Below are 6,108 nucleotides of genomic sequence, written 5' to 3'. Positions count from 1 at the left end.
CTACAATCTATCTGCAATATTAAAGTTGATCAATATCAAAAGGTAATCACAGCTGCTCTTGAAAGCCTGACACAGAATGTCATCACCGATGTCATGGAAGATTTTTGTAGAGATGAGACTGTACAGTAAATGTGCTTGTGTAGCGGACGTACTGTAACATTGCTTGCTTAGCGAGAACCACTTCCTCCTAATTCGCTCAAACACAGGACCTCTGCCTTTTAACTGCCCCACCGAAGCGTAATACCAGTCGCGCCACAGGGAAAGCTAGGGAAAGCGAGCTATTCGGGACACAAGTGGGGACACTTCAGACCGAAGAGAGAGTTTCACACATCCCCATGTGCTACATTCTCCCCTCAAACTTACTCCACAGAGACCCCAGTGTTGAGCTGAGCGCAACTGCAGATCCAGGTCGCGGCACCATCTTTAACAGATGTCACGTTGCTTGGTTGCTTGCTTAGCGAGCACCACTTCCTACTGATTCAGCTCACACAGAGGCTCGAACCCAGGACCTCTGTCTTGCTAGCACACTTGACTGTCCTCCCGAAGCGTCTTACCAGTCAGGCCACGCAAAAAGCTAGCTATTCTGTGACAAAAGTAGGAACACTTCAGGCTGAGGACTGAGTTTCACACATCCCCATCGGATACATTTACTTGTTTTGGAAATTCCAAAACTCATACTGTATGGAATGTCTAGGAATGTTCTGACTTAAAAAGGCAGTTCGATGATGTTCTGAAAGCGTCAATCAGCAGTTGAGACAATAACAAAGTGGGCTCCCCACCCCTATTTTGGTAAAAAGCTGAGGGATGGGTGGGAGAAATGTAACCACTCTCAAATTCAAAGAGGAAGCTATTGTTGCAAAAACAGACCATCAATGACATTACAATTACTGATATAACCATGTTTTGAGGCTATTTGTTTACATTTATTTTGTTTACAAAAATAGGAGTAAAACAAGCTTATATTTTGGGTTCTGATGTGGTAAGACAGTTGAACTTAGCTCATGAGGCATTTATAAATTATATTCTTCAATAATCAATGGGTACATATCTTTCCCCTTTAAAGGAAAGATGTCCAGACCTGCAGAGCACAGTCCTGTATGAAGAGGCATTCTCAGGGACCCTGCAGTGTTTAAAGACTCTTGCACCAGGGCCAGAGTGCAGTCCTGGTGCCACACAGGCAGCTCCAGCTCCATCATGCAGCGGCTGATCCAGGCCTTCTCCTCTTCCGTCTGGAACCCTTTCTGGTGGGCCACGTACACCATGAAGGACATGTCGATGTTCACGCCTCCCCGTGGAGCAGCACAGTCAGCACTTTCTGCAAAGAAGGTCAAGTTATACTGCATGCATATTTGCCAAATTGTCTCTTCACTTGTCAAAAATATATCTGAGCATTCATACCTTCCCTGATGCCGTTTTCTCCATCCTTTCATATCCCTTCCATATTAACTCAGTGATAAACGTTTTACCATTCGTAGCTCAGGGCTGACTAGGTGGCCAAAGTCCACCAGTCTGTCCAGGTCATCTTCCCACAGGTTGGGAGCCAACTCCTCTAGCATGGTTTCTATGGCAATCTGTGGGGATGTAGTGGCAACATCCTCCATGTCACAGCAGCCACTGGTCTTCTGGTCACAGGACTGGAAGCTGGAGTCCAGCAAGTCCCCACCTTCAGTCTCTAGGAGTTCAAACAGGCCCCTGTGTATCATCAGGGCCACCTAGAACACAAAGGATGATGGACATAGCTGATTTATTAGCTCCATACAGAGTTTGGAAACACAATGTAAGTAAGACACTACCAATGGGGTGGTTTAGGCTTGTATAAAGTGTTTGTTCATTAGTAATCGTGATTAGTAAAGAGTGTAATAGACATGTAATAGAGAGCAGACAAATACAACCACATCTTGCTGTTAAGTGATGCTTGTCCCGTTGTCCAGATAGGTCTCGAAATGCACAGAACAGTGTTCAGTCGTTTTAGAAAGATGATATGCTCAGTTTGTAATGCTGACACATATTCAACCCACATACATATTGTGATGAGTACCATCAACATTTCTGCCATCCCAATAGAAACCTGCCTGCGAGGAACAGTCTAAAAACATTGCGACTGGGGATGTAACTCCCTAGCTTGTTCTTTCCATTGACAAAGTTGACTCCAGTTTTAGCCCCCACACTGGCATCAATGTAGAAGAGCAGGGTGGTCGGGACACGGATATAGGGGGTTGTTCTCCGGTAGAAAAAAATAGCTAGGCCCACCACATCCAGGCACACCCCTGCTCCAATAGCAATGAGGGGTTCAGAGCACCTGTCTATGCCAAACTTGTGGACCTCCTCCAGAATCCTGGTCACGTGCTCCATGGACTTGTTCTCCTCTGTAGTGGGCAGTGGGAGGATCCCATAGAGAACATTTAATTGACCTGTTCTCCTCTGTAGTGGGCAGTGGGAGGATCCTATAGAGAACATTTAATGGACCTGTTCTCCTCTGTAGTGGGCAGTGGGAGGATCCTATAGAGAACATTAATGGACCTGTTCTCCTCTGTAGTGGGCAGTGAGAGGATCCTATAGAGAACATTTCTGGCATCAAAGTACCTGGTGACCTGGGAGCCATATAGCTGATTGACTGTCTCATCAATGACAATGAAGCCGTCGATGCGCTTGGTGTTGCTTCTGATGGCCTTGAGCTCCTCCTGGTCCTCTATATGACCACACAGCAGTGGGTCGTTCCCATCATCCAGCAGGTTGTGGCATTGGATCACTCTGTAGGTGAACACATTGGAGCTGACCACTGTCCAGGACATATTGAGATGCTCTGGATGCTGAGGAGCCAGCAGAAATGGTAAGTGATCACAACAACAGTCAGAGAGTGGCACGTCTGAATGGTAACAAAATTGCCATCAGTTACAACCCATGGATTTATAAGCTTTACTATTTTTGCCAGGCTTGTCTATAAATACTTAACATCTCAAATCTTTAATAATGAAAACAATATTATGAAAAGTACACCATCAGCAAGAACAGTAGTTGGGATGCAAAGTGTACAGACAAAATGTAAAGTGTTAAACAGCTCTTCCAGTATCCTGGTCTACTGTACACCTACAGAACCACAAGCTGAAATGGCAGCTGCACCCAAAATAGAAAGAGATTCTGTCTTCCAGTAAATAAGTCACCGCTCTACAAAAAAACACTGCTGACCCACATTTAGTCAACAGAAAATGATGCATCTCATAAGATTGAAATAGGCCCTGTTCTAAAATAACAAATATAGTTTAAATGAACACTAATCAAAAGTATTAAATAATGTATTGTTTCCTAAGATTTGGAAACAGAGGTATACTGCCCTTTTTTACACTGCTGTTCAGCAAGATCATCATTTTGACATGCTTATGACTAGATGTGATAAATCCTTCCATTTGTTCCACACGAAAAAGACAACATGTAAATGATACTCACATTTTAGCAGCTGACAACCATCCCTCCTGAGACTGTGCACCAGTCTGTCTGTTCCATGCCCAGTTCACTTGCAACAGACTGAACTCTGTTTGTTGGTTCGTACCACTATCAGGCTCGTCGTGTCAGTGCAAGCCCTCATTTACTGAATGGGACACAGTTTGGAAGGATATGTACTGCGTCCCAATTCTCCACCTTTCTCCTGTAGTGTGCACTCAGTTACTCCTCACTCTGTATTTGTATTTTATTGCCAGGGCAACGAATACTCTTGTTGGGGTCCAGCAATACTAAGGCAATTTACATACAGTTAAAACATGCTGAACGGGTGACATGTCTGGTGAGTATGTAGGCCATGGAAGAACTGAGACACTTTCAGCTTCCATAAATTGTGTAAACATCCTTGTGACATGGGGCCGTGCATTGTCATGTGGAAACGTGAGGTGATAGCGGCAGATTGATGGGTCGACAATGGGCCTCAGGATCTCGTCACAGTATCTCTGTGCATTGAAAATGCCATCAATAAAATCCAATTGTGTTCGTCGCCCGTAGCTTACGCCTGCCCATACCGTATCCCCACCGCCAGAATGTGGCACTCAGTTCATAACAATGACATCAGCAAACCGCTCGCCCTGCGGTCGTAAGGCTGGTTGGACATACTGCCAAATTCTCTAAAACGACAGCTTATGGTAGAGAAATTAACATTAAATTATGTGGCAACAGCTCTGGTGGACATTCCTGCAGTCAGCATGCCAATTGCATGCGTTGTCAAAACTTGAGACATCCGTGGCATTGTGTTGTGTGACAAAACTGCATATTTTAGAGTGGCCTGTCATTGTCCCAAGCACAAGGTGCACCTGTGTAATGATCAAACCTTTTAATCAGCTTCTTGATATACCACACCTGTCAGGTGGATAGATTATCTTGGCAAAGGAGAAACGCTCACTAACAGGGATCTAAATACATTTGTACACACAATTTGAGATAAATAAGCTTTTTGTGCGCATGGAACATTCTGGGATCTTTTATTTCAGTTCATGAGGGACAAGGGACCAACACTTTACATGTTGCGTTTATATTTTTGTTCAGTGTCATTTGTATGGGGTATGGTGGCCATTGGGCTCAACTTACCCCAAGGTAAATATTTTTAAAACAGAGTCTGGTGCTCTCTAATGTGTGGATAGACCACTAGGAGTAAACGAATAACGGACAGCACTCTGGTAAAAGGGTGATGACAGAAACACAAGCCCAGTCTAGGAGTTTAATGATGAAACAGAGCATACATGTGCTATTTGGTCAAAAACTGACAAATATCCCTGCAAATGGAAATGGTCCGATCTCCACGAAAGCCAACCAAACTGAGAAATACGTTTAGTTTTTATACTAACAAGTGGTTGCCATGGTGAATAATTCAATAATAATTGGTAGAACACATGAAAGGAACAAAGAGTTTACCAGAATCTCTAAATTAAAATTCCGGTAGATCAATAAAATGTCATTGTAGATCTAATTAAATTTAAAGGACACTAAATTAATATCTAAGGGGGTTTTATACAATTTTGACTACATTAGTCCACACTGCTACAAGGATGCACTTTCATGCTAGCTTTAGGACCTTATATTGTAGCTTAGAGACCCCAAATGATGTATAAAACAATCTTAAAACGATCTACTTTAGTTTAGATACTGTACAAGCATCATGAAACCTAGAACACAAATGAATTTGCCTTTGTGAAAAATATTTTTTTTAACCCAAATTACTTACCACTTTTTCCATGTAGTTTCTTCCTTCACAGACTCCAGGAAATGATGAACTCTTCCTAAATATTTGGTGACACGATTAATTTCATGTATGGATTCTTAGAAACAAGGGGTGGCTCAACTAACATTTTGGCTGAACTTACCCCACTCTCCCCTACAGAATACAAGTCTGCAGCAGTCAATGTAGAATGGGACCACATTTGCTTAAGCACTCTTGCAATGGAAATAAATTCCACACTATGATACTTGGCTCGACCATTAACCAGTAAATACAAAAATGACCCTAACCAGAAAAATAGAAGATAACCCATTTTTAAAAACAAAGCTTTTTCTCTCAAGATTCAGGTATTAAAAATGTTTGATAAGATTACCACATGCCCATGCAACCTAATAATATAACCTATGCGCCTATATAATATTTGCAGATCATATCCCATTCCTTTCACGTATGCATATTTATGGTAAGATACTTATTCTTAATTGTAAATCAAATTGACTTTCCCTGAAACAAAACTTCACAAAGGCTAACAATTTTTTTTAAAATTGTCCACAAAGGGACAGAACCATCCAATCCTTGTAAAGCTGCTGGATCCTCGTGTGGATGAAGTGCAGCTTGGATCGCAGTGCTCTGTAAACGGGCAGGACAGGACACACCCCCATCTGGATCCGAGCCATAGCCAACCAGACAGCGTAAAAAGTTTTGGCAGGATGAGTTTTGGTCAATTGTAAGTATATTTTATCACTCTGACGACCTCAGTCAGATAGGCTATCACGGTATGAGCCTATATAGATGCCACTATAGGTTACCTACTCATCTCTATGCAGTGTGCACACATCCAGGCTGGTTGATGATGATGATGTGGTCTGAACTGAATGAAGGGAGTATATTTACAGTAGAACCTTCTCCTG

The 6,108-nt window shown here is 42.6% G+C and overlaps 1 pseudogene; it reads right to left on the bottom strand.

Moving 5' to 3' along the window:
* LOC139417578 (2-epi-5-epi-valiolone synthase-like) lies at positions 1–2,792 on the bottom strand (annotated as a pseudogene).
* Positions 2,793–6,108: the final 3,316 nt, after the last annotated feature.

This window comes from Oncorhynchus clarkii, chromosome 9, assembly GCF_045791955.1.
Source record: "Oncorhynchus clarkii lewisi isolate Uvic-CL-2024 chromosome 9, UVic_Ocla_1.0, whole genome shotgun sequence".
Classification (NCBI taxonomy): domain Eukaryota; kingdom Metazoa; phylum Chordata; class Actinopteri; order Salmoniformes; family Salmonidae; genus Oncorhynchus; species Oncorhynchus clarkii.
The sequence above is the reverse complement of the archived record's forward strand: the minus strand, read 5'-3'. Positions and strand labels throughout refer to the sequence as shown.